The sequence below is a fragment of the Dermacentor variabilis genome, chromosome 10 (assembly GCF_050947875.1).
Source record: "Dermacentor variabilis isolate Ectoservices chromosome 10, ASM5094787v1, whole genome shotgun sequence".
Lineage (NCBI taxonomy): Eukaryota > Metazoa > Arthropoda > Arachnida > Ixodida > Ixodidae > Dermacentor > Dermacentor variabilis.
The window spans coordinates 113907791-113933640 of NC_134577.1; the positions used below are offsets into that span (position 1 = coordinate 113907791).

The following is a 25850-nucleotide window of genomic DNA, read 5'->3' on the forward strand; positions in this document are numbered from 1 at the left end:
TGAACGATACACGCACGCGTCGTGTACGTTGATCACTCCGTTTGTGGTTGTTCGCTGCATGCGTGCGTGCTAATGCTCACAAAAACAAGAGGGCGAGCGCCACATTTTGCGCGCGTTGCAGCCCACAAAGTGTCACTTTATTGATGGGTTGTCATTGAGCTGTATGCGGGTGTGATAAGTAAGCGGTTAGAAGCTTGTGCGACTAAATTTTGCATCATTACGTATACCGCTTACCACCGTCATCATTCCGCGTACAATATCGTGTAGTGGCCTGAATATTGTTGGTGTTACACTTCGGCGTTGGCTTTACCAGCATTCTCCAGTTGAACGTAAGTTACAATAAATGCAACCACACACACGTTGTGCAAATGAAAAAAAGAAACAAGACGTCACAGAAGCACGCAATAAAAAAGCTAAAAGAACGGTGCCATCAGCACTCGGCGTTCCCAGGTGGTCTCCCTCCCAAGTACTGACCTAGCCCAATGCTGCTTAGCTTCGGGGATCGGACGAGAACCGGCGTATTCAACATGGTATGGCCGATGGCGAGAATGTGCTGTTTACGACTGCACCTGTATCGTGCTGCTATGTTGTGCAGTCGCCGAATGTATTGCTACAGCATACAGCACGCGCGCGGCAGTCTTTCCGTGAACAATACACGCACGCGTCGTGTACGTTGATCACTCCGTTTGTGGTTGTTCGCTGCATGCGTGCGTGCTAGTGCTCACAAAAACAAGAGGGCGAGCGCCACATTTTGCGCGCGTTGCAGCCCACAAGGTGCCACTTTATTGATGCGTTGTCATTTAGCTGTATGCGGGTGTAATAAGTAAGCGGTTAGAAGCTTGTGCGACTAAATTTTGCATCATTACGTATACCGCTTACCACCGTCATCATTCCGCATACAATATCGTGTAGTGGCCTGAATATTGTTGGTGTTACACTTCGGCGTTGGCTCTACCCGCATTCTTCAGTTGAACGTAAGTTACAGGAAATGCAACCACCCACACGTTGTTCCAATGAAAAAAAAACAAGACGTCAGAGGAGCACGCAATAAAAAAGCAAGAAGAACGGTGCCATCAGCACTCGGTATTCCCAGTTGGTCTCCCTCCAAAGTACTGACCGAGCCCAATGCTGCTTAGCTTCGGGGAACGTACGAGAACCGGCATATTCAGCATGGTATGGCCGATGGCGAGAATGTGCTGTTTACGACTGCACCTGTATCGTGCTGCTATGTTGTGCAGTCGGCGAATGTATTGCTACAGCATGCAGCACGTACGCGGCAGTCTTTCCGTGAACAATACACGCACGCGTCGTGTACGTTGATCACTTCGTTTGTGGTTGTTCGCTGCATGCGTGCGTGCTAGTGCTCACAAAAACAAGAGGGCGAGCGCCACATTTTGCGCGCGTTGCAGCCCACAGGTGCCACTTTATTGATGCGTTGTCATTTAGCTGTATGCGGGTGTGATAAGTTAGCGGTTAGAAGCTTGTGCGACTAAATTTGGCATCATTACGTATACCGCTTACCACTGTCATCATTCCGCGTACAATATCGTGTAGTGGCCTGAATATTGTTGGTGTTACACTTCGGCTTTGGCTCTACCAGCAGGCTCCAGTTGAACGTAAGTCACAGTAAATGCAACCACCCACACGTTGTGCAAATGAAAAAAAAAACAAGACGTCACAGAAGCACGCAATAAAAAAGCAAAAAGAACGGTGCCATCAGCACTCGGTGTTCCCAGGTGGTCTCCTCCCAAGTACTGACCGAGCCCAATGCTGCTTACCTTCGGGGAACGGACGAGAACAAGCGTATTCAGCATGGTATGGCCGATGGCGAGAATGTGCTGTTTACAACTGCACCTGTATCGTGCTGCTATGTTGTGCAGTCGCCGAATGTATTGCTACAGCATACATCACGTACGCGGCAGTCTTTCCGTGAACAATACACGCACGCGTCGTGTACGTTGATCACTCCGTTTGTGGTTGTTCGCTGCATGCGTGCGTGCTTGTGCTTACAAAAACAAGAGGGCGAGCGGCACATTTTGCGCGCGTTGCAGCCCACAAGGTGCCACTTTATTGATGCGTTGTCATTGAGCTGTATGCGGGTGTGATAAGTAAGCGGTTAGAAGCTTGTGAGACTAAATTTTGCATCAGTACGTATACCGCTTACCACCGTCATCATTCCGCGTACAATATCGTGTAGTGGCCTGAATATTGTTGGTGTTACACTTCGGCGTTGGCTCTACCAGCAGGCTCCGGTTAAACGTAAGTTACCGTAAATGCAACCACGCACACGTTGTTCAAATAAAAAAAAACAAGACGTCACAGAATCACGCAATAAAAAAGCAAAAAGAACCGTGCCACCAGCACTCGGTGTTCCCAGGTGGTCTCCCTCCCAAGTACTGACCGAGCCCAATGCTGCTTAACTTCGGGGATCGGACGAGAACCAGCGTATTCAGCATGGTATGGCCGATGGCGAGAATGTGCTGTTTACGACTGCACCTGTATCGTGCTGCTATGTTGTACAGTCGCCGAATGTATTGCTACAGCATACAGCACGTACGCGGCAGTCTTACAGTGAACAATAGACGCACGCGTCGTGTACGTTGATCACTCCGTTTGTGGTTGTTCGCTGCATGCGTGCGTGCTAGTGCTCACAAAAACAAGAGGGCGAGCGCCACATTTTGCGTGCGTTGCAGCCCGCAAGGTGCCACTTTATTGATGCGTTGTCATTGAGCTGTATGCGGGTGTGATAAGTAAGCGGTTAGAAGCTTGTGCGACTAAATTTTGCATCATTACGTATACCGCTTACCACCGTCATCATTCCGCGTACAATATCGTGTAGTGGCCTGAATATTGTTGGTGTTACACTTCGGCGTTGGCTCTACAAGCATTCTCCAGTTGAACGTAAGTTACAGGAAATGCAACCACCCACACGTTGTGCAAATGAAAAAAAAAGAAACAAGACGTCACAGAAGCACGCAATAAAAAAGCAAAAAGAACGGTGCCATCAGCACTCGGCGTTCCCAGGTGGTCTCCCTCCCAAGTACTGACCTAGCCCAATGCTGCTTAGCTTCGGGGATCGGACGAGAACCGGCGTATTCAACATGGTATGGCCGATGGCGAGAATGTGCTGTTTACGACTGCACCTGTATCGTGCTGCTATGTTGTGCAGTCGCCGAATGTATTGCTACAGCATACAGCACGCGCGCGGCAGTCTTTCCGTGAACAATACACGCACGCGTCGTGTACGTTGATCACTCCGTTTGTGGTTGTTCGCTGCATGCCTGCGTGCTAGTGCTCACAAAAACAAGAGGGCGAGCGCCACATTTTGCGCGCGTTGCAGCCCACAAGGTGCCACTTTATTGATGCGTTGTCATTGAGCTGTATGCGGGTGTAATAAGTAAGCGGTTAGAAGCTTGTGCGACTAAATATTGCATCATTACGTATACCGCTTACCACCGTCATCATTCCGCGTACAATATCGTGTAGTGGCCTGAATATTGTTGGTGTTACACTTCGGCGTTGGCTCTACCAGCAGGCTCCAGTTGAACGTAAGTTACAGTAAATGCAACCACCCACACGTTGTTCAAATAAAAAAAAAAGACGTCACAGAAGCACGCAATAAAAAAGCAAAAAGAACCGTGCCATCAGCACTCGGTGTTCCCAGGTGGTCTCCCTCCCAAGTACTGACCGAGCCCAATGCTGCTTAACTTCGGGGATCGGACGAGAACCAGCGTATTCAGCATGGTATGGCCGATGGCGAGAATGTGCTGTTTACGACTGCACCTGTATCGTGCTGCTATGTTGTGCAGTCGCCGAATATATTGCTACAGCATACAGCACGTACGCGGCAGTCTTACAGTGAACAATACACGCACGCGTCGTGTACGTTGATCACTCCGTTTGTGGTTGTTCGCTGCATGCGTGCGTGCTAGTGCTCACAAAAACAAGAGGGCGAGCGCCACATTTTGCGCGCGTTGCAGCCCACAAGGTGCCACTTTATTGATGCGTTGTCATTGAGCTGTATGCGGGTGGGATAAGTAAGCGGTTAGAAGCTTGTGCGACTAAATTTTGCATCATTACGTATACCGCTTACCACCGTCATCATTCCGCGTACAATATCGTGTAGTGGCCTGAATATTGTTGGTGTTACACTTCGGCGTTGGCTCTACAAGCATTCTCCAGTTGAACGTAAGTTACAGGAAATGCAACCACCCACACGTTGTGCAAATGAAAAAAAAAGAAACAAGACGTCACAGAAGCACGCAATAAAAAAGCAAGAAGAACGGTGCCATCAGCACTCGGCGTTCCCAGGTGGTCTCCCTCCCAAGTACTGACCTAGCCCAATGCTGCTTAGCTTCGGGGATCGGACGGGAACCGGCGTATTCAACATGGTATGGCCGATGGCGAGAATGTGCTGTTTACGACTGCACCTGTATCGTGCTGCTATGTTGTGCAGTCGCCGAATGTATTGCTACAGCATACAGCACGCACGCGGCAGTCTTTCCGTGAACAATACACGCACGCGTCGTGTACGTTGATCACTCCGTTTGTGGTTGTTCGCTGCATGCGTGCGTGCTAGTGCTCACAAAAACAAGAGGGCGAGCGCCACATTTTGCGCGCGTTGCAGCCCACAAGGTGCCACTTTATTGATGCGTTGTCATTGAGCTGTATGCGGGTGTAATAAGTAAGCGGCTAGAAGCTTGTGCGACTAAATTTTGCATCATTACGTATAACGCTTACCACCGTCATCATTCCGCGTACAATATCGTGTAGTGGCCTGAATATTGTTGGTGTTACACTTCGGCGTTGGCTCTACCAGCAGGCTCCAGTTGAACGTAAGTTACAGTAAATGCAACCACCCACACGTTGTGCAAATGAAAAAAAAAACAACACGTCACAGAAGCACGCAATAAAAAAGCAAAAAGAACGGTGGCATCAGCACTCGGTGTTCCCAGGTGGTCTCCCTCCCATGTACTGACCGAGCCCAATGCACCTTAGCTTCGGGGATCGGACGAGAACCGGCGTATTCAGCATGGTATGGCCGATGGCGAGAATGTGCGGTTTACAACTGCATCTGTATCGTGCTGCTATGTTGTGCAGTCGCCGAATGTATTGCTACAGCATACATCACGTACGCGGCAGTCTTTCCGTGAACAATACACGCACGCGTCGTGTACGTTGATCACTCCGTTTGTGGTTGTTCGCTGCATGCGTGCGTGCTTGTGCTCACAAAAACAAGAGGGCGAGCGGCACATTTTGCGCGCGTTGCAGCCCACAAGGTGCCACTTTATTGATGCGTTGTCATTGAGCTGTATGCGGGTGTGATAAGTAAGCGGTTAGAAGCTTGTGCGACTAAATTTTGCATCAGTACGTATACCGCTTACCACCGTCATCATTCCGCGTACAATATCGTGTAGTGGCCTGAATATTGTTGGTGTTACACTTCGGCGTTGGCTCTACCAGCAGGCTCCAGTTGAACGTAAGTTACAGTAAATGCAACCACGCACACGTTGTTCAAATAAAAAAAAAACAAGACGTCACAGAAGCACGCAATAAAAAAGCAAAAAGAACCGTGCCATCAGCACTCGGTGTTCCCAGGTGGTCTCCCTCCCAAGTACTGACCGAGCCCAATGCTGCTTAACTTCGGGGATCGGACGAGAACCAGCGTATTCAGCATGGTATGGCCGATGGCGTGAATGTGCTGTTTACGACTGCACCTGTATCGTGCTGCTATGTTGTACAGTCGCCGAATATATTGCTACAGCATACAGCACGTACGCGGCAGTCTTACAGTGAACAATACACGCACGCGTCGTGTACGTTGATCACTCCGTTTGTGGTTGTTCGCTGCAAGCGTGCGTGCTAGTGCTCACAAAAACAAGAGGGCGAGCGCCACATTTTGCGCGCGTTGCAGCCCACAAGGTGCCACTTTATTGATGCGTTGTCATTGAGCTGTATGCGGGTGTGATAAGTAAGCGGTTAGAAGCTTGTGCGACTAAATTTTGCATCATTACGTATACCGCTTACCACCGTCATCATTCCGCGTACAATATCGTGTAGTGGCCTGAATATTGTTGGTGTTACACTTCGGCGTTGGCTCTACCAGCATTCTCCAGTTGAACGTAAGTTACAGGAAATGCAACCACCCACACGTTGTGCAAATGAAAAAAAAAGAAACAAGACGTCACAGAAGTACGCAATAAAAAAGCAAAAAGAACGGTGCCATCAGCACTCGGCGTTCCCAGGTGGTCTCCCTCCCAAGTACTGACCTAGCCCAATGCTGCTTAGCTTCGGGGATCGGACGAGAACCGGCGTATTCAACATGGTATGGCCGATGGCGAGAATGTGCTGTTTACGACTGCACCTGTATCGTGCTGCTATGTTGTGCAGTCGCCGAATGTATTGCTACAGCATACAGCACGCACGCGGCAGTCTTTCCGTGAACAATACACGCACGCGTCGTGTACGTTGATCACTCCGTTTGTGGTTGTTCGCTGCATGCGTGCGTGCTAGTGCTCACAAAAACAAGAGGGCGAGCGCCACATTTTGCGCGCGTTGCAGCCCACAAGGTGCCACTTTATTGATGCGTTGTCATTGAGCTGTATGCGGGTGTAACAAGTAAGCGGTTAGAAGCTTGTGCGACTAAATTTTGCATCATTACGTATACCGCTTACCACCGTCATCATTCCGCGTACAATATCGTGTAGTGGCCTGAATATTGTTGGTGTTACACTTCGGCGTTGGCTCTACCAGCAGGCTCCAGTTGAACGTAAGTTACAGTAAATGCAACCACCCACACGTTGTGCAAATGAAAAAAAAAACAACACGTCACAGAAGCACGCAATAAAAAAGCAAAAAGAACGGTGGCATTAGCACTCGGTGTTCCCAGGTGGTCTCCCTCCCATGTACTGACCGAGCCCAATGCACCTTAGCTTCGGGGATCGGACGAGAACCGGCGTATTCAGCATGGTATGGCCGATGGCGAGAATGTGCTGTTTACGACTGCACCTGTATCGTGCTGCTATGTTGTGCAGTCGCCGAATGTATTGCTACAGCATACAGCACGCACGCGGCAGTCTTTCCGTGAACAATACACGCACGCGTCGTGTACGTTGATCACTCCGTTTGTGGTTGTTCGCTGCATGCGTGCGTGCTAGTGCTCACAAAAACAAGAGGGCGAGCGCCACATTTTGCGCGCGTGGCAGCCCACAAGGTGCCACTTTATTGATGCGTTGTCATTGAGCTGTATGCGGGTGTAATAAGTAAGCGGTTAGAAGCTTGTGCGACTAAATTTTGCATCATTACGTATACCGCTTACCACCGTCATCATTCCGCGTACAATATCGTGTAGTGGCCTGAATATTGTTGGTGTTACACTTCGGCGTTGGCTCTACCAGCAGGCTCCAGTTGAACGTAAGTTACAGTAAATGCAACCACCCACACGTTGTGCCAATGAAAAAAAAACAAGACGTCAGAGAAGCACGCAATAAAAAAGCAAAAAGAACGGTGCCATCAGCACTCGGTATTCCCAGGTGGTCTCACTCCCAAGTACTGACCGAGCCCAATGCTGCTTAGCTTCGGGGAACGGACGAGAACCGGCGTATTCAGCATGGTATGGCCGATGGCGAGAATGTGCTGTTTACGACTGCACCTGTATCGTGCTGCTATGTTGTGCAGTCGGCGAATGTATTGCTACAGCATACAGCACGTACGCGGCAGTCTTTCCGTGAACAATACACGCACGCGTCGTGTACGTTGATCACTTCGTTTGTGGTTGTTCGCTGCATGCGTGCGTGCTAGTGCTCACAAAAACAAGAGGGCGAGCGCCACATTTTGCGCGCGTTGCAGCCCACAAGGTGCCACTTTATTGATGCGTTGTCATTTAGCTGTATGCGGGTGTGATAAGTAAGCGGTTAGAAGCTTGTGCGACTAAATTTGGCATCATTACGTATACCGCTTACCACTGTCATCATTCCGCGTACAATATCGTGTAGTGGCCAGAATATTGTTGGTGTTACACTTCGGCGTTGGCTCTACCAGCAGGCTCCAGTTGAACGTAAGTTACAGTAAATGCAACCACCCACACGTTGTGCAAATAAAAAAAAAACAAGACGTCACAGAAGCACGCAATAAAAAAGCAAAAAAGAACCGTGCCATCAGCACTCGGTGTTCCCAGGTGGTCTTCCTCCCAAGTACTGACCGAGCCCAATGCTGCTTAGCTTCGGGGATCGGACGAGAACCAGCGTATTCAGCATGGTATGGCCGATGGCGAGAATGTGCTGTTTATGACTGCACCTGTATCGTGCTGCTATGTTGTACAGTCGCCGAATGTATTTCTACAGCATACAGCACGTACGCGGCAGTCTTACCGTGAACAATACACGCACGCGTCGTGTACGTTGATCACTCCGTTTGTGGTTGTTCGCTGCATGCGTGCGTGCTAGTGCTCACAAAAACAAGAGGGCGAGCGCCACATTTTGCGCGCGTTGCAGCCCACAAGGTGCCACTTTATTGATGCGTTGTCATTGAGCTGTATGCGGGTGTGATAAGTAAGCGGTTAGAAGCTTGTGCGACTAAATTTTGCATCATTACGTATACCGCTTACCACCGTCATCATTCCGCGTACAATATCGTGTAGTGGCCTGAATATTGTTGGTGGTACACATCGGCGTTGGCTGTACCAGCAGGCTCCAGTTGAACGTAAGTTGCAGTAAATGCAACCACCCACACGTTGTGCAAATGAAAAAAAAAACAAGACGTCACAGAAGCACGCAATAAAAAAGCAAAAAGAACTGTGCAATCAGCACTCGGTGTTCCCAGGTGGTCTCCCTCCCAAGTACTGACCGAGCCCAATGCTGCTTAGCTTCGGGGATCGGACGAGAACCGGCGTATTCAGCATGGTATGGCCGATGGCGAGAATGTGCTGTTTACGACTGCACCTGTATCGTGCTGCTATGTTGTGCAGTCGCCGAATGTATTGCTACAGCATACAGCACGTACGCGGCAGTCTTTCCGTGAACAATACACGCACGCGTCGTGTACGTTGATCACTCCGTTTGTGGTTGTTCGCTGCATGCGTGCGTGCTAGTGCTCACAAAAACAAGAGGGCGAGCGCCACATTTTGCGCGCGTTGCAGCCCACAAGGTGCCAATTTATTGATGCGTTGTCATTGAGCTGTATGCGGGTGTGATAAGTAAGCGGTTAGAAGCTTGTGCGACTAAATTTTGCATCATTACGTATACCGCTTACCACCGTCATCATTCCGCGTACAATATCGTGTAGTGGCCTGAATATTGTTGGTGTTACACTTCGGCGTTGGCTCTACCAGCATTCTTCAGTTGAACGTAAGTTACAGGAAATGCAACCACCCACACGTTGTTCCAATGAAAAAAAAAAACAAGACGTCAGAGAAGCACGCAATAAAAAAGCAAAAAGAACGGTGCCATCAGCACTCGGTATTCCCAGGTGGTCTCCCTCCCAAGTACTGACCGAGCCCAATGCTCCTTAGCTTCGGGGAACGGACGAGAACCGGCGTATTCAGCATGGTATGGCCCATGGCGAGAATGTGCTGTTTACGACTGCACCTGTATCGTGCTGCTATGTTGTGCAGTCGGCGAATGTATTGCTACAGCATACAGCACGTACGCGGCAGTCTTTCCGTGAACAATACACGCACGCGTCGTGTACGTTGATCACTTCGTTTGTGGTTGTTCGCTGCAATCGTGCGTGCTAGTGCTCACAAAAACAAGAGGGCGAGCGCCACATTTTGCGCGCGTTGCAGCCCACAGGTGCCACTTTATTGATGCGTTGTCATTTAGCTCTATGCGGGTGTGATAAGTAAGCGGTTAGAAGCTTGTGCGACTAAATTTGGCATCATTTCGTATACCGCTTACCACTGTCATCATTCCGCGTACAATATCGTCTAGTGGCCTGAATATTGTTGGTGTTACACTTCGGCGTTGGCTCTACCAGCAGGCTCCAGTTGAACGTAAGTCACAGTAAATGCAACCACCCACACGTTGTGCAAATGAAAAAAAAAACAAGACGTCACAGAAGCACGCAATAAAAAAGCAAAAAGAACGGTGCCATCAGCGCTCGGTGTTCCCAGGTGGTCTCCCTCCCAAGTACTGACCGAGCCCAATGCTGCTTACCTTCGGGGATCGGACGAGAACCGGCGTATTCAACATGGTATGGCCGATGGCGAGAATGTGCTGTTTACGACTGCACCTGTATCGTGCTGCTATGTTGTGCAGTCGCCGAATGTATTGCTACAGCATACAGCACGCACGCGGCAGTCTTTCCGTGAACAATACACGCACGCGTCGTGTACGTTGATCACTCCGTTTGTGGTTGTTCGCTGCATGCGTGCGTGCTAGTGCTCACAAAAACAAGAGGGCGAGCGCCACATTTTGCGCGCGTTGCAGCCCACAAGGTGCCACTTTATTGATGCGTTGTCATTGAGCTGTATGCGGGTGTAATAAGTAAGCGGTTAGAAGCTTGTGCGACTAAATTTTGCATCATTACGTATACCGCTTACCACCGTCATCATTCCGCGTACAATATCGTGTAGTGGCCTGAATATTGTTGGTGTTACACTTCGGCGTTGGCTCTACCAGCAGGCTCCAGTTGAACGTAAGTTACAGTAAATGCAACCACCCACAAGTTGTGCAAATGAAAAAAAAACAACACGTCACAGAAGCACGCAATAAAAAAGCAAAAAGAACGGTGGCATCAGCACTCGGTGTTCCCAGGTGGTCTCCCTCCCATGTACTGACCGAGCCCAATGCACCTTAGCTTCGGGGATCGGACGAGAACCGGCGTATTCAGCATGGTATGGCCGATGGCGAGAATGTGCTGTTTACGACTGCACCTGTATCGTGCTGCTATGTTGTGCAGTCGCCGAATGTATTGCTACAGCATACAGCACGCACGCGGCAGTCTTTCCGTGAACAATACACGCACGCGTCGTGTACGTTGATCACTCCGTTTGTGGTTGTTCGCTGCATGCGTGCGTGCTAGTGCTCACAAAAACAAGAGGGCGAGCGCCACATTTTGCGCGCGTTGCAGCCCACAAGGTGCCACTTTATTGATGCGTTGTCATTGAGCTGTATGCGGGTGTAATAAGTAAGCGGTTAGAAGCTTGTGCGACTAAATTTTGCATCATTACGTATACCGCTTACCACCGTCATCATTCCGCGTACAATATCGTGTAGTGGCCTGAATATTGTTGGTGTTACACTTCGGCGTTGGCTCTACCAGCAGGCTCCAGTTGAACGTAAGTTACAATAAATGCAACCACCCACACGTTGTGCCAATGAAAAAAAAAACAAGACGTCAGAGAAGCACGCAATAAAAAAGCAAAAAGAACGGTGCCATCAGCACTCGGTATTCCCAGGTGGTCTCACACCCAAGTACTGACCGAGCCCAATGCTGCTTACCTTCGGGGATCGGACGAGAAACGGCGTATTCAACATGGTATGGCCGATGGCGAGAATGTGCTGTTTACGACTGCACCTGTATCGTGCTGCTATGTTGTGCAGTCGCCGAATGTATTGCTACAGCATACAGCACGCACGCGGCAGTCTTTCCGTGAACAATACACGCACGCGTCGTGTACGTTGATCACTCCGTTTGTGGTTGTTCGCTGCATGCGTGCGTGCTAGTGCTCACAAAAACAAGAGGGCGAGCGCCACATTTTGCGCGCGTTGCAGCCCACAAGGTGCCACTTTATTGATGCGTTGTCATTGAGCTGTATGCGGGTGTAATAAGTAAGCGGTTAGAAGCTTGTGCGACTAAATTTTGCATCATTACGTATACCGCTTACCACCGTCATCATTCCGCGTACAATATCGTGTAGTGGCCTGAATATTGTTGGTGTTACACTTCGGCGTTGGCTCTACCAGCAGGCTCCAGTTGAACGTAAGTTACAGTAAATGCAACCACCCACAAGTTGTGCAAATGAAAAAAAAAACAACACGTCACAGAAGCACGCAATAAAAAAGCAAAAAGAACGGTGGCATCAGCACTCGGTGTTCCCAGGTGGTCTCCCTCCCATGTACTGACCGAGCCCAATGCACCTTAGCTTCGGGGATCGGACGAGAACCGGCGTATTCAGCATGGTATGGCCGATGGCGAGAATGTGCTGTTTACGACTGCACCTGTATCGTGCTGCTATGTTGTGCAGTCGCCGAATGTATTGCTACAGCATACAGCACGCACGCGGCAGTCTTTCCGTGAACAATACACGCACGCGTCGTGTACGTTGATCACTCCGTTTGTGGTTGTTCGCTGCATGCGTGCGTGCTAGTGCTCACAAAAACAAGAGGGCGAGCGCCACATTTTGCGCGCGTTGCAGCCCACAAGGTGCCACTTTATTGATGCGTTGTCATTGAGCTGTATGCGGGTGTAATAAGTAAGCGGTTAGAAGCTTGTGCGACTAAATTTTGCATCATTACGTATACCGCTTACCACCGTCATCATTCCGCGTACAATATCGTGTAGTGGCCTGAATATTGTTGGTGTTACACTTCGGCGTTGGCTCTACCAGCAGGCTCCAGTTGAACGTAAGTTACAATAAATGCAACCACCCACACGTTGTGCCAATGAAAAAAAAAACAAGACGTCAGAGAAGCACGCAATAAAAAAGCAAAAAGAACGGTGCCATCAGCACTCGGTATTCCCAGGTGGTCTCACACCCAAGTACTGACCGAGCCCAATGCTGCTTACCTTCGGGGATCGGACGAGAAACGGCGTATTCAACATGGTATGGCCGATGGCGAGAATGTGCTGTTTACGACTGCACCTGTATCGTGCTGCTATGTTGTGCAGTCGCCGAATGTATTGCTACAGCATACAGCACGCACGCGGCAGTCTTTCCGTGAACAATACACGCACGCGTCGTGTACGTTGATCACTCCGTTTGTGGTTGTTCGCTGCATGCGTGCGTGCTAGTGCTCACAAAAACGAGAGGGCGAGCGCCACATTTTGCGCGCGTTGCAGCCCACAAGGTGCCACTTTATTGATGCGTTGTCATTGAGCTGTATGCGGGTGTAATAAGTAAGCGGTTAGAAGCTTGTGCGACTAAATTTTGCATCATTACGTATACCGCTTACCATCGTCATCATTCCGCGTACAATATCGTGTAGTGGCCTGAATATTGTTGGTGTTACACTTCGGCGTTGGCTCTACCAGCAGGCTCCAGTTGAACGTAAGTTACAATAAATGCAACCACCCACACGTTGTGCCAATGAAAAAAAAAACAAGACGTCAGAGAAGCACGCAATAAAAAAGCAAAAAGAACGGTGCCATCAGCACTCGGTATTCCCAGGTGGTCTCACACCCAAGTACTGACCGAGCCCAATGCTGCTTAGCTTCGGGGAACGGACGAGAACCGGCGTATTCAGCATGGTATGGCCGATGGCGAGAATGTGCTGTTTACGACTGCACCTGTATCGTGCTGCTATGTTGTGCAGTCGGCGAATGTATTGCTACAGCATACAGCACGTACGCGGCAGTCTTTCCGTGAACAATACACGCACGCGTCGTGTACGTTGATCACTTCGTTTGTGGTTGTTCGCTGCATGCGTGCGTGCTAGTGCTCACAAAAACAAGAGGGCGAGCGCCACATTTTGCGCGCGTTGCAGCCCACAAGGTGCCACTTTATTGATGCGTTGTCATTTAGCTGTATGCGGGTGTGATAAGTAAGCGGTTAGAAGCTTGTGCGACTAAATTTGGCATCATTACGTATACCGCTTACCACTGTCATCATTCCGCGTACAATATCGTGTAGTGGCCAGAATATTGTTGGTGTTACACTTCGGCGTTGGCTCTACCAGCAGGCTCCAGTTGAACGTAAGTTACAGTAAATGCAACCACCCACACGTTGCGCAAATAAAAAAAAAACAAGACGTCACAGAAGCACGCAATAAAAAAGCAAAAAGAACCGTGCCATCAGCACTCGGTGTTCCCAGGTGGTCTTCCTCCCAAGTACTGACCGAGCCCAATGCTGCTTAGCTTCGGGGATCGGACGAGAACCAGCGTATTCAGCATGGTATGGCCGATGGCGAGAATGTGCTGTTTACGACTGCACCTGTATCGTGCTGCTATGTTGTACAGTCGCCGAATGTATTGCTACAGCATACAGCACGTACGCGGCAGTCTTACCGTGAACAATACACGCACGTGTCGTGTACGTTGATCACTCCGTTTGTGGTTGTTCGCTGCATGCGTGCGTGCTAGTGCTCACAAAAACAAGAGGGCGAGCGCCACATTTTGCGCGCGTTGCAGCCCACAAGGTGCCACTTTATTGATGCGTTGTCATTTAGCTGTATGCGGGTGTGATAAGTAAGCGGTTAGAAGCTTGTGCGAGTAAATTTTGCATCATTACGTATACCGCTTACCACCGTCATCATTCCGCGTACAATATCGTGTAGTGGCCTGAATATTGTTGGTGGTACACATCGGCGTTGGCTCTACCAGCAGGCTCCAGTTGAACGTAAGTTGCAGTAAATGCAACCACCCACGCGTTGTGCAAATGAAAAAAAACAAGACGTCACAGAAGCACGCAATAAAAAAGCAAAAAGAACTGTGCAATCAGCACTCGGTGTTCCCAGGTGGTCTCCCTCCCAAGTACTGACCGAGCCCAATGCTGCTTAGCTTCGGGGATCGGACGAGAACCGGCGTATTCAGCATGGTATGGCCGATGGCGAGAATGTGCTGTTTACGACTGCACCTGTATCGTGCTGCTATGTTGTGCAGTCGCCGAATGTATTGCTACAGCATACAGCACGTACGCGGCAGTCTTTCCGTGAACAATACACGCACGCGTCGTGTACGTTGATCACTCCGTTTGTGGTTGTTCGCTGCATGCGTGCGTGCTAGTGCTCACAAAAACAAGAGGGCGAGCGCCTCATTTTGCGCGCGTTGCAGCCCACAAGGTGCCACTTTATTGATGCGTTGTCATTGAGCTGTATGCGGGTGTGATAAGTAAGCGGTTAGAAGCTTGTGCGACTAAATTTTGCATCATTACGTATACCGCTTACCACCGTCATCATTCCGCGTACAATATCGTGTAGTGGCCTGAATATTGTTGGTGTTACACTTCGGCGTTGGCTCTACCAGCATTCTTCAGTTGAACGTAAGTTACAGGAAATGCAACCACCCACACGTTGTTCCAATGAAAAAAAAAACAAGACGTCAGAGAAGCACGCAATAAAAAAGCAAAAAGAACGGTGCCATAAGCACTCGGTATTCCCAGGTGGTCTCCCTCCCAAGTACTGACCGAGCCCAATGCTGCTTAGCTTCGGGGAACGGACGAGAACCGGCGTATTCAGCATGGTATGGCCGATGGCGAGAATGTGCTGTTTACGACTGCACCTGTATCGTGCTGCTATGTTGTGCAGTCGGCGAATGTATTGCTACACATACAGCACGTACGCGGCAGTCTTTCCGTGAACAATACACGCACGCGTCGTGTACGTTGATCACTTCGTTTGTGGTTGTTCGCTGCATGCGTGCGTGCTAGTGCTCACAAAAACAAGAGGGCGAGCGCCACATTTTGCGCGCGTTGCAGCCCACAGGTGCCACTTTATTGATGCGTTGTCATTTAGCTGTATGCGGGTGTGATAAGTAAGCGGTTAGAAGCCTGTGCGACTAAATTTGGCATCATTACGTATACCGCTTACCACTGTCATCATTCCGCGTACAATATCGTCTAGTGGCCTGAATATTGTTGGTGTTACACTTCGGCGTTGGCTCTACCAGCAGGCTCCAGTTGAACGTAAGTCACAGTAAATGCAACCACCCACACGTTGTGCAAATGAAAAAAAAAAAAACAAGACGTCACAGAAGCACGCAATAAAAAAGCAAAAAGATCGGTGCCATCAGCGCTCGGTGTTCCCAGGTGGTCTCCCTCCCAAGTACTGACCGAGCCCAATGCTGCTTACCTTCGGGGAACGGACGAGAACCAGCGTATTCAGCATGGTATGGCCGATGGCGAGAATGTGCTGTTTCCAACTGCACCTGTATCGTGCGGCTATGTTGTGCAGTCGCCGAATGTATTGCTACAGCATACATCAGGTACGCGGCAGTCTTTCCGTGAACAATACACGCACGCGTCGTGTACGTTGATCACTCCGTTTGTGGTTGTTCGCCGCATGAGTGCGTGCTTGTGCTCACAAAAACAAGAGGGCGAGCGGCACATTTTGCGCGCGTTGCAGCCCACAAGGTGCCACTTTATTGATGCGTTGTCATTGAGCTCTATGCGGGTGTGATATGTAAGCGCTTAGAAGCTTGTGCGACTAAATTTTGCATCAGTACGTATACCACTTACCACCGTCATCATTCCGCGTACAATATCGTGTAGTGGCCTGAATATTGTTGGTGTTACACTTCGGCGTTGGCTCTACCAGCAGGCTCCAGTTGAACGTAAGAGACAGTAAATGCAACCACCCACACGTTGTGCAAATAAAAAAAAACAAGACGTCACAGAAGCACGCAATAAAAAAGCAAAAAGAACCGTGCCATCAGCACTCGGTGTTCCCAGGTGGTCTCCCTCCCAAGTACTGACCGAGCCCAATGCTGCTTAGCTTCGGGGATTGGACGAGAACCGGCGTATTCAGCATGGTATGGCCGATGGCGAGAATGTGCTGTTTACGACTGCACCTGTATCGTGCTGCTATGTTGTGCAGTCGCCGAATGTATTGCTACAGTATACAGCACGTACGCGGCAGTCTTACCGTGAACAATACACGCACGCGTCGTGTACGTTGATCACTCCGTTTGTGGTTGTTCGCTGCATGCGTGCGTGCTAGTGCTCACAAAAACAAGAGGGCGAGCGCCACATTTTGCGCGCGTTGCAGCCCACAAGGTGCCACTTTATTGATGCGTTGTCATTGAGCTGTATGCGGGTGTGATAAGTAAGCGGTTAGAAGCTTGTGCGACTAAATTTGGCATCATTACGTATACCGCTTACCACTGTCATCATTCCGCGTACAATATCGTGTAGTGGCCTGAATATTGTTTGTGTTACACGTCGGCGTTGGCTCTACCAGCAGGCTCCAGTTGAACGTAAGTCACAGTAAATGCAACCACCCACACGTTGTGCAAATGAAAAAAAACAAGAAGTCACAGAAGCACGCAATAAAAAAGCAAAAAGAACGGTGCCATCAGCACTCGGTGTTCCCAGGTGGTCTCCCTCCCAAGTACTGACCGAGCCCAATGCTGCTTAGCTTCGGGGAACGGACGAGAACCAGCGTATTCAGCATGGTATGGCCGATGGCGAGAATGTGCTGTTTACAACTGCACCTGTATCGTGCTGCTATGTTGTGCAGTCGCCGAATGTATTGCTACAGCATACATCACGTACGCGGCAGTCTTTCCGTGAACAATACACGCACGCGTCGTGTACGTTGATCACTCCGTTTGTGGTTGTTCGCTGCATGCGTGCGTGCTAGTGCTCACAAAAACAAGAGGGCGAGCGCCACATTTTGCGCGCGTTGCAGCCCACAAGGTGCCCCTTTATTGATGCGTTGTCATTGAGCTGTATGCGGGTGTGATAAGTAAGCGGTTAGAAGCTTGTGCGACTAAATTTTGCATCATTACGTATACCGCTTACCACCGTCATCATTCCGCGTACAATATCGTGTAGTGGCCTGAATATTGTTGGTGTTACACTTCGGCGTTGGCTCTACCAGCATTCTTCAGTTGAACGTAAGTTACAGGAAATGCAACCACCCACACGTTGTTCCAATGAAAAAAAAAACAAGACGTCAGAGAAGCACGCAATAAAAAAGCAAAAAGAACGGTGCCATCAGCACTCGGTATTCCCAGGTGGTCTCCCTCCCAAGTACTGACCGAGCCCAATGCTGCTTAGCTTCGGGGAACGGACGAGAACCGGCGTATTCAGCATGGTATGGCCGATGGCGAGAATGGGCTGTTTACGACTGCACCTGTATCGTGCTGCTATGTTGTGCAGTCGGCGAATGTATTGCTACACATACAGCACGTACGCGGCAGTCTTTCCGTGAACAATACACGCACGCGTCGTGTACGTTGATCACTTCGTTTGTGGTTGTTCGCTGCATGCGTGCGTGCTAGTGCTCACAAAAACAAGAGGGCGAGCGCCACATTTTGCGCGCGTTGCAGCCCACAGGTGCCACTTTATTGATGCGTTGTCATTTAGCTGTATGCGGGTGTGATAAGTAAGCGGTTAGAAGCCTGTGCGACTAAATTTGGCATCATTACGTATACCGCTTACCACTGTCATCATTCCGCGTACAATATCGTCTAGTGCCTGAATATTGTTGGTGTTACACTTCGGCGTTGGCTCTACCAGCATTGTCCAGTTGAACGTAAGTTACAGGAAATGCAACCACCCACACGTTGTGCAAATGAAAAAAAAAGAAACAAGACGTCACAGAAGCACGCAATAAAAAAGCAAAAAGAACGGTGCCATCAGCACTCGGTGTTCCCAGGTGGTCTCCCTCCCAAGTACTGACCGAGCCCAATGCTGCTTATCTTCGGGGATCGGACGAGAACCGGCGTATTCAGCATGGTATGGCCGATGTCGAGAATGTGCTGTTTACGACTGCACCTGTATCGTGCTGCTATGTTGTGCAGTCGCCGAATGTATTGCTACAGCATACAGCACGTACGCGGCAGTCTTTCCGTGAAGAATACACGCACGCGTCGTGTACGTTGATCACTCCGTTTGTGGTTGTTCGCTGCATGCGTGCGTGCTAGTGCTCACAAAAACAAGAGGGCGAGCGCCACATTTTGCGCGCGTTGCAGCCCACAAGGTGCCACTTTATTGATGCGTTGTCATTGAGCTGTATGCGGGTGTGATAAGTAAGCGCTTAGAAGCTTGTGCGATTAAATTTTGCATCATTACGTATACCGCTTACCACCGTCATCATTCCGCGTACAATATCGTGTAGTGGCCTGAATATTGTTGGTGTTACACTTCGGCGTTGGCTCTACCAGCAGGCTCCAGTTGAACGTAAGTTACAGTAAATGCAACGACCCACACGTTGTGCAAATGAAAGAAAAAAAACAAGACGTCACAGAAGCACGCAATACAAAAGGAAAAAGAACGGTGCCATCAGCACTCGGTGTTCCCAGGTGGTCTCCCTCCCAAGTACTGACCTAGCCCAATGCTGCTTAGCTTCGGGGATCGGACGAGAACCGGCGTATTCAGCATGGTATGGCCGATGGCGAGAATGTGCTGTTTACGGGTGCACCTGTATGGTGCTGCTATGTTGTACAGTCGCCGAGTGTATTGCTACAGCATACAGCACGTACGCTGCAGTCTTTCCGTGAACAATATACGCACGCGTCGTGTACGTTGATCGCTCAGTTTGTGGTTGTTCGCTGCATGCGTGCGTGCTAGTGCTCACAAAAACAAGAGGGCGAGCGCCACATTTTGCGCGCGTTGCAGCCCACAAGGTGCCACTTTATTGATGCGTTGTGATTGAGCTGTATGCGGGTGTGATAAGTAAGCGGTTAGAAGCTTGTGCGACTAAATTTTGCATCATTATGTATACCGCTTACCACCGTCAGCATTCCGCGTACAATATTGCGTAGTGGCCTGAATATTGTTGGTGAGGGCCTCGTCAGGCTAGTAGCCTTTAGCTCTCCCTTCGCTTTTTCCTTGTATTGGAAAGAAACCAATAAACAAACAAACAAACAAACAAACTTCGGCGTTGGCTCTACCAGCAGGCTCCAGTTGAACGTAAGTTACAGTAAATGCAACCACCCACACAGTTGTGTAAATGAAAAAAAAACAAGACATCACAGAAGCACGCAATAAAAAAGCAAAAAGAACGGTGCCATCAGCACTCGATGTTCCCAGGTGGTCTCCCTCCCAAGTACTGACCGAGCCCAATGCTGCTTAGCTTCGGGGAGCGGACGAGAACCGGCGTATTCAGCATGGTATGGCCGATGGCGAGAATGTGCTGTTTACGACTGCACCTGTATCGTGCTGCTATGTTGTGCAGTCGCCGAGTGTATTGCTACAGCATACAGCACGTACGCGGCAGTCTTTCCGTGAACAATACACGCACGCGTCGTGTACGTTGATCACTCCGTTTGTGGTTGTTCGCTGCATGCGTGCGTGCTAGTGCTCACAAAAACAAGAGGGCGAGCGCCACATTTTGCGCGCGTTGCAGCAAACAAGGGTGCCACTTTATTGAAGCGTTGTCATTGAGCTGTATGCGGGTGTGATAAGTAAGCGGTTGGAAGCTTGTGCGACTAAATTTTGCATCATTACGTATACCGCTTACCACCGTCATCATTCCGCGTACAATATCGTGTAGTGACCTGAATATTGTTGGTGTTACACTTCGGCGTTGGCTCTATCAGCAGGCTCCAGTTGAACGTAAGTTACAGTAAATGCAACCACCCACACGTTGTGCAAATGAAAAAAAAACAAGACGTCACAGAAGCACGCAATAAAAAAGCAAAAAGAACGGCGCCATCAGCACTCGGTGTTCCCAGGTGGTCTCCCTCCCAAGTACTGACCGAGCCCAATGCTGCTTAGCTTCGGGGAGCGGACGAGAACCGGCGTATTCAGCATGGTATGGCCGATGGCGAGAATGTGCTGTTTACGACTGCACCTGTATCGTGCTGCTATGTTGTGCAGTCGCCGAATGTATTGCTACAGCATACAGCACGTACGCGGGAGTCTTTCCGTGAACAATATACGCACGCGTCGTGTACGTTGATCACTCCGTTTGTGGTTGTTCGCTGCATGCGTGCGTGCTAGTGCTCACAAAAACAAGAGGGCGAGCGCCACATTTTGCGCGCGTTGCAGCAAACAAGGGTGCCACTTTATTGAAGCGTTGTCATTGAGCTGTATGCGGGTGTGATAAGTAAGCGGTTAGAAGCTTGTGCGACTAAATTTTGCATCATTACGTATACCGCTTACCACCGTCATCATTCCGCGTACAATATCGTGTAGTGACCTGAATATTGTTGGTGTTACACTTCGGCGTTGGCTCCATCAGCAGGCTCCACTTGATCGTAAGTTACAGTAAATGCAACCACCCACACGTTGTGCAAATGAAAAAAAAAACAAGACGTCACAGAAGCACGCAATAAAAAAGCAAAAAGAACGGTGCCATCAGCACTCGGTGTTCCCAGGTGGTCTCCCTCCCAAGTACTGACCGAGCCCAATGCTGCTTAGCTTCGGGGATCGGACGAGAACCGGCGTATTCAGCATGGTATGGCCGATGGCGAGAATGTGCAGTTTACGACTGCACCTGTATCGTGCTGCTATGTTGTGCAGTCGCCGAAAGTATTGCTACAGCATACAGTACGTACGCGGCAGTCTTTCCGTGAACAATACAGGCACGCGTCGTGTACGTTGATCACTCCGTTTGTGGTTGTTCGCTGCATGCGTGCGTGCTAGTGCTCACAAAAACAAGAGGGCGAGCGCCACATTTTGCGCGCGTTGCAGCGCACAAGGTGCCACTTTATTGATGCGTTGTCATTGAGCTGTATGCGGGTGTGATAAGTAAGCGGTTAGAAGCTTGTGCGACTAAATTTTGCATCATTACGTATACCGCTTACCACCGTCATCATTCCGCGTACAATATCGTGTAGTGACCTGAATATTGTTGGTGTTACACTTCGGCGTTGGCTCTACCAGCAGGCTCCAGTTGAACGTAAGTTACAGTAAATGCAACCACCCACACAGTTGTGTAAATGAAAAAAAAACATGACGTCACAGAAGCACACAATAAAAAAGCAAAAAGAACGGTGCCATCAGCACTCGATGTTCCCAGGTGGTCTCCCTCCCATGTACTGACCGAGCCCAATGCTGCTTAGCTTCGGGAAGCGGACGAGAACCGGCGTATTCAGCATGGTATGGCCGATGGCGAGAATGTGCTGTTTACGACTGCACCTGTATCGTGCTGCTATGTTGTGCAGTCGCCGAATGTATTGCTACAGCATACAGCAAGTACGCGGCAGTCTTACCGTGAACAATACACGCACGCGTCGTGTACGTTGATCACTCCGTTTGTGGTTGTTCGCTGCATGCGTGCGTGCTAGTGCTCCCAAAAACAAGAGGGCGAGCGCCACATTTTGCGCGCGTTGCAGCCCACAAGGGGCCACTTTATTGATGCGTTGTCATTGAGCTGTATGCGGGTGTGATAAGTAAGCGGTTAGAAGCTTGTGCGACTAAATTTTGCATCATTACGTATACCGCTTACCACCGTCATCATTCCGCGTACAATATCGTGTAGTGGCCTGAATATTGTTGGTGTTACACTTCGGCGTTGGCTCTACCAGCAGGCTCCAGTTGAACGTAAGTTACAGTAAATGCAACCACCCACACAGTTCTGTAAATGAAAAAAAAACAAGACGTCACAGAAGCACGCAATAAAAAAGCAAAAAGAACCGTGCCATCAGCACTCGGTGTTCCCAGGTGGTCTCCCTCCCAAGTACTGACCGAGCCCAATGCTGCTTATCTTCGGGGATTGGACGAGAACCGGCGTATTCAGCATGGTATGGCCGATGGCGAGAATGTGCTGTTTACGACTGCACCTGTATCGTGCTGCTATGTTGTGCAGTCGCCGAATGTATTGCTACAGTATACAGCACGTACGCGGCAGTCTTACCGTGAACAATACACGCACGCGTCGTGTACGTTGATCACTCCGTTTGTGGTTGTTCGCTGCATGCGTGCGTGCTAGTGCTCACAAAAACAAGAGGGCGAGCGCCACATTTTGCGCGCGTTGCAGCCCACAAGGTGCCACTTTATTGATGCGTTGTCATTGAGCTGTATGCGGGTGTGATAAGTAAGCGGTTAGAAGCTTGTGCGACTAAATTTGGCATCATTACGTATACCGCTTACCACTGTCATCATTCCGCGTACAATATCGTGTAGTGGCCTGAATATTGTTTGTGTTACACGTCGGCGTTGGCTCTACCAGCAGGCTCCAGTTGAACGTAAGTCACAGTAAATGCAACCACCCACACGTTGTGCAAATGAAAAAAAACAAGAAGTCACAGAAGCACGCAATAAAAAAGCAAAAAGAACGGTGCCATCAGCACTCGGTGTTCCCAGGTGGTCTCCCTCCCAAGTACTGACCGAGCCCAATGCTGCTTAGCTTCGGGGAACGGACGAGAACCAGCGTATTCAGCATGGTATGGCCGATGGCGAGAATGTGCTGTTTACAACTGCACCTGTATCGTGCTGCTATGTTGTGCAGTCGCCGAATGTATTGCTACAGCATACATCACGTACGCGGCAGTCTTTCCGTGAACAATACACGCACGCGTCGTGTACGTTGATCACTCCGTTTGTGGTTGTTCGCTGCATGCGTGCGTGCTTGTGCTCACAAAAACTAGAGGGCGAGCGCCACATTTTGCGCGCGTTGCAGCCCACAAGGTGCCACTTTATTGATGCGTTGTCATTGAGCTGTATGCGGGTGTGATAAGTAAGCGGTTAGAAGCTTGTGCGACTAAATTTTGCATCAGTACGTATACCGCTTACCACCGTCATCATTCCGCGTACAATATCGTGTAGTGGCCTGACTATTGTTGGTGTTACACTTCGGCGTTGGCTCTACCAGCAGGCTCCAGTTGAACGTAAGTTACAGTAAATGCAACCACTCACACGTTGTGCAAATAAAAAAAAAAACAAGACGTCACAGAAGCACGCAATAAAAAAGCAAAAATAACCGTGCCATCAGCACTCGGTGTTCCCAGGTGGTCTCCCTCCCAAGTACTGACCGAGCCCAATGCTGCTTAACTTCGGGGATCGGACGAGAACCAGCGTATTCAGCATGGTATGGCCGATGGCGAGAATGTGCTGTTTACGACTGCACCTGTATCGTGCTGCTATTTTGTACAGTCGCCGAATGTATTGCTACAGCATACAGCACGTACGCGGCAGTCTTACCGTGAACAATACACGCACGCGTCGTGTACGTTGATCACTCCGTTTGTGGTTGTTCGCTGCATGCGTGCGTGCTAGTGCTCACAAAAACAAGAGGGCGAGCGCCACATTTTGCGCGCGTTGCAGCCCACAAGGTGCCACTTTATTGATGCGTTGTGATTGAGCTGTATGCGGGTGTGATAAGTAAGCGGTTAGAAGCTTGTGCGACTAAATTTTGCATCATTATGTATACCGCTTACCACCGTCAGCATTCCGCGTACAATATTGCGTAGTGGCCTGAATATTGTTGGTGTTACACTTCGGCGTTGGCTCTACCAGCATTGTCCAGTTGAACGTAAGTTACAGGAAATGCAACCACCCACACGTTGTGCAAATGAAAAAAAAAGAAACAAGACGTCACAGAAGCACGCAATAAAAAAGCAAAAAGAACGGTGCCATCAGCACTCGGTGTTCCCAGGTGGTCTCCCTCCCAAGTACTGACCGAGCCCAATGCTGCTTATCTTCGGGGATCGGACGAGAACCGGCGTATTCAGCATGGTATGGCCGATGTCGAGAATGTGCTGTTTACGACTGCACCTGTATCGTGCTGCTATGTTGTGCAGTCGCCGAATGTATTGCTACAGCATACAGCACGTACGCGGCAGTCTTTCCGTGAAGAATACACGCACGCGTCGTGTACGTTGATCACTCCGTTTGTGGTAGTTCGCTGCATGCGTGCGTGCTAGTGCTCACAAAAACAAGAGGGCGAGCGCCACATTTTGCGCGCGTTGCAGCCCACAAGGTGCCACTTTATTGATGCGTTGTCATTGAGCTGTATGCGGGTGTGATAAGTAAGCGCTTAGAAGCTTGTGCGATTAAATTTTGCATCATTACGTATACCGCTTACCACCGTCATCATTCCGCGTACAATATCGTGTAGTGGCCTGAATATTGTTGGTGTTACACTTCGGCGTTGGCTCTACCAGCAGGCTCCAGTTGAACGTAAGTTACAGTAAATGCAACGACCCACACGTTGTGCAAATGAAAGAAAAAAAACAAGACGTCACAGAAGCACGCAATACAAAAGGAAAAAGAACGGTGCCATCAGCACTCGGTGTTCCCAGGTGGTCTCCCTCCCAAGTACTGACCTAGCCCAATGCTGCTTAGCTTCGGGGATCGGAAGAGAACCGGCGTATTCAGCATGGTATGGCCGATGGCGAGAATGTGCTGTTTACGGGTGCACCTGTATGGTGCTGCTATGTTGTACAGTCGCCGAGTGTATTGCTACAGCATACAGCACGTACGCTGCAGTCTTTCCGTGAACAATATACGCACGCGTCGTGTACGTTGATCGCTCAGTTTGTGGTTGTTCGCTGCATGCGTGCGTGCTAGTGCTCACAAAAACAAGAGGGCGAGCGCCACATTTTGCGCGCGTTGCAGCCCACAAGGTGCCACTTTATTGATGCGTTGTGATTGAGCTGTATGCGGGTGTGATAAGTAAGCGGTTAGAAGCTTGTGCGACTAAATTTTGCATCATTATGTATACCGCTTACCACCGTCAGCATTCCGCGTACAATATTGCGTAGTGGCCTGAATATTGTTGGTGTTACACTTCGGCGTTGGCTCTACCAGCAGGTTCCAGTTGAACGTAAGTTACAGTAAATGCAACCACCCACACGTTGTGCAAATGAAAAAAAAACAAGACGTCACAGAAGCACGCAATAAAAAAGCAAAAAGAACGGCGCCATCAGCACTCGGTGTTCCCAGGTGGTCTCCCTCCCAAGTACTGACCGAGCCCAATGCTGCTTAGCTTCGGGGAGCGGACGAGAACCGGCGTATTCAGCATGGTATGGCCGATGGCGAGAATGTGCTGTTTACGACTGCACCTGTATCGTGCTGCTATGTTGTGCAGTCGCCGAATGTATTGCTACAGCATACAGCACGTACGCGGGAGTCTTTCCGTGAACAA

At 49.7% G+C, this 25850-nt stretch overlaps 14 non-coding genes and 26 pseudogenes across 14 annotated transcripts; all 40 read right to left on the reverse strand.

The window, feature by feature from the left end:
- Positions 1-425: 425 nt before the first annotated feature.
- On the reverse strand, positions 426-544 carry LOC142562984 (5S ribosomal RNA). Its single transcript, XR_012824292.1, has one exon. It is a non-coding gene; the product is annotated as a 5S ribosomal RNA (ribosomal RNA).
- A 524-nt stretch (positions 545-1068) lies between these two features.
- LOC142562212 (5S ribosomal RNA) lies at positions 1069-1187 on the reverse strand (annotated as a pseudogene).
- A 524-nt stretch (positions 1188-1711) lies between these two features.
- Positions 1712-1829, reverse strand: LOC142562537 (5S ribosomal RNA; annotated as a pseudogene).
- Positions 1830-2352: 523 nt separating this feature from the next.
- Positions 2353-2471, reverse strand: LOC142561034 (5S ribosomal RNA). Its single transcript, XR_012823565.1, has one exon. It is a non-coding gene; the product is annotated as a 5S ribosomal RNA (ribosomal RNA).
- Positions 2472-2999: 528 nt separating this feature from the next.
- LOC142562985 (5S ribosomal RNA) lies at positions 3000-3118 on the reverse strand. The gene has a single exon (XR_012824293.1). It is a non-coding gene; the product is annotated as a 5S ribosomal RNA (ribosomal RNA).
- Positions 3119-3639: 521 nt separating this feature from the next.
- On the reverse strand, positions 3640-3758 carry LOC142562838 (5S ribosomal RNA). Its single transcript, XR_012824149.1, has one exon. It is a non-coding gene; the product is annotated as a 5S ribosomal RNA (ribosomal RNA).
- A 528-nt stretch (positions 3759-4286) lies between these two features.
- On the reverse strand, positions 4287-4405 carry LOC142562741 (5S ribosomal RNA). The gene has a single exon (XR_012824055.1). It is a non-coding gene; the product is annotated as a 5S ribosomal RNA (ribosomal RNA).
- Positions 4406-4930: 525 nt separating this feature from the next.
- LOC142562501 (5S ribosomal RNA) lies at positions 4931-5049 on the reverse strand (annotated as a pseudogene).
- Positions 5050-5573: 524 nt separating this feature from the next.
- On the reverse strand, positions 5574-5692 carry LOC142562839 (5S ribosomal RNA). The gene has a single exon (XR_012824150.1). It is a non-coding gene; the product is annotated as a 5S ribosomal RNA (ribosomal RNA).
- Positions 5693-6220: 528 nt separating this feature from the next.
- Positions 6221-6339, reverse strand: LOC142560973 (5S ribosomal RNA). Its single transcript, XR_012823507.1, has one exon. It is a non-coding gene; the product is annotated as a 5S ribosomal RNA (ribosomal RNA).
- A 525-nt stretch (positions 6340-6864) lies between these two features.
- LOC142562561 (5S ribosomal RNA) lies at positions 6865-6983 on the reverse strand (annotated as a pseudogene).
- Positions 6984-7507: 524 nt separating this feature from the next.
- LOC142562086 (5S ribosomal RNA) lies at positions 7508-7626 on the reverse strand (annotated as a pseudogene).
- A 525-nt stretch (positions 7627-8151) lies between these two features.
- LOC142561524 (5S ribosomal RNA) lies at positions 8152-8270 on the reverse strand (annotated as a pseudogene).
- A 525-nt stretch (positions 8271-8795) lies between these two features.
- Positions 8796-8914, reverse strand: LOC142561195 (5S ribosomal RNA). The gene has a single exon (XR_012823721.1). It is a non-coding gene; the product is annotated as a 5S ribosomal RNA (ribosomal RNA).
- Positions 8915-9440: 526 nt separating this feature from the next.
- Positions 9441-9559, reverse strand: LOC142562323 (5S ribosomal RNA; annotated as a pseudogene).
- Positions 9560-10083: 524 nt separating this feature from the next.
- LOC142561672 (5S ribosomal RNA) lies at positions 10084-10202 on the reverse strand (annotated as a pseudogene).
- Positions 10203-10726: 524 nt separating this feature from the next.
- Positions 10727-10845, reverse strand: LOC142562502 (5S ribosomal RNA; annotated as a pseudogene).
- Positions 10846-11370: 525 nt separating this feature from the next.
- Positions 11371-11489, reverse strand: LOC142562382 (5S ribosomal RNA; annotated as a pseudogene).
- Positions 11490-12014: 525 nt separating this feature from the next.
- On the reverse strand, positions 12015-12133 carry LOC142562503 (5S ribosomal RNA; annotated as a pseudogene).
- A 525-nt stretch (positions 12134-12658) lies between these two features.
- LOC142562383 (5S ribosomal RNA) lies at positions 12659-12777 on the reverse strand (annotated as a pseudogene).
- Positions 12778-13302: 525 nt separating this feature from the next.
- LOC142561647 (5S ribosomal RNA) lies at positions 13303-13421 on the reverse strand (annotated as a pseudogene).
- Positions 13422-13945: 524 nt separating this feature from the next.
- On the reverse strand, positions 13946-14064 carry LOC142561525 (5S ribosomal RNA; annotated as a pseudogene).
- Positions 14065-14587: 523 nt separating this feature from the next.
- LOC142561196 (5S ribosomal RNA) lies at positions 14588-14706 on the reverse strand. Its single transcript, XR_012823722.1, has one exon. It is a non-coding gene; the product is annotated as a 5S ribosomal RNA (ribosomal RNA).
- A 525-nt stretch (positions 14707-15231) lies between these two features.
- On the reverse strand, positions 15232-15350 carry LOC142561999 (5S ribosomal RNA; annotated as a pseudogene).
- Positions 15351-15876: 526 nt separating this feature from the next.
- On the reverse strand, positions 15877-15995 carry LOC142562195 (5S ribosomal RNA; annotated as a pseudogene).
- Positions 15996-16518: 523 nt separating this feature from the next.
- LOC142561511 (5S ribosomal RNA) lies at positions 16519-16637 on the reverse strand (annotated as a pseudogene).
- Positions 16638-17160: 523 nt separating this feature from the next.
- LOC142561634 (5S ribosomal RNA) lies at positions 17161-17279 on the reverse strand (annotated as a pseudogene).
- Positions 17280-17804: 525 nt separating this feature from the next.
- On the reverse strand, positions 17805-17923 carry LOC142561185 (5S ribosomal RNA). Its single transcript, XR_012823711.1, has one exon. It is a non-coding gene; the product is annotated as a 5S ribosomal RNA (ribosomal RNA).
- Positions 17924-18448: 525 nt separating this feature from the next.
- On the reverse strand, positions 18449-18567 carry LOC142561331 (5S ribosomal RNA; annotated as a pseudogene).
- A 527-nt stretch (positions 18568-19094) lies between these two features.
- On the reverse strand, positions 19095-19213 carry LOC142562426 (5S ribosomal RNA). The gene has a single exon (XR_012823906.1). It is a non-coding gene; the product is annotated as a 5S ribosomal RNA (ribosomal RNA).
- Positions 19214-19824: 611 nt separating this feature from the next.
- On the reverse strand, positions 19825-19943 carry LOC142561560 (5S ribosomal RNA; annotated as a pseudogene).
- A 525-nt stretch (positions 19944-20468) lies between these two features.
- LOC142561448 (5S ribosomal RNA) lies at positions 20469-20587 on the reverse strand (annotated as a pseudogene).
- A 526-nt stretch (positions 20588-21113) lies between these two features.
- Positions 21114-21232, reverse strand: LOC142561652 (5S ribosomal RNA). Its single transcript, XR_012823819.1, has one exon. It is a non-coding gene; the product is annotated as a 5S ribosomal RNA (ribosomal RNA).
- A 525-nt stretch (positions 21233-21757) lies between these two features.
- On the reverse strand, positions 21758-21876 carry LOC142562391 (5S ribosomal RNA; annotated as a pseudogene).
- Positions 21877-22401: 525 nt separating this feature from the next.
- On the reverse strand, positions 22402-22520 carry LOC142561696 (5S ribosomal RNA; annotated as a pseudogene).
- A 523-nt stretch (positions 22521-23043) lies between these two features.
- Positions 23044-23162, reverse strand: LOC142561635 (5S ribosomal RNA; annotated as a pseudogene).
- A 525-nt stretch (positions 23163-23687) lies between these two features.
- Positions 23688-23806, reverse strand: LOC142562840 (5S ribosomal RNA). The gene has a single exon (XR_012824151.1). It is a non-coding gene; the product is annotated as a 5S ribosomal RNA (ribosomal RNA).
- Positions 23807-24334: 528 nt separating this feature from the next.
- On the reverse strand, positions 24335-24453 carry LOC142561332 (5S ribosomal RNA; annotated as a pseudogene).
- A 527-nt stretch (positions 24454-24980) lies between these two features.
- On the reverse strand, positions 24981-25099 carry LOC142562763 (5S ribosomal RNA). Its single transcript, XR_012824076.1, has one exon. It is a non-coding gene; the product is annotated as a 5S ribosomal RNA (ribosomal RNA).
- A 524-nt stretch (positions 25100-25623) lies between these two features.
- LOC142561449 (5S ribosomal RNA) lies at positions 25624-25742 on the reverse strand (annotated as a pseudogene).
- Between the last annotated feature and the right edge of the window lie 108 nt (positions 25743-25850).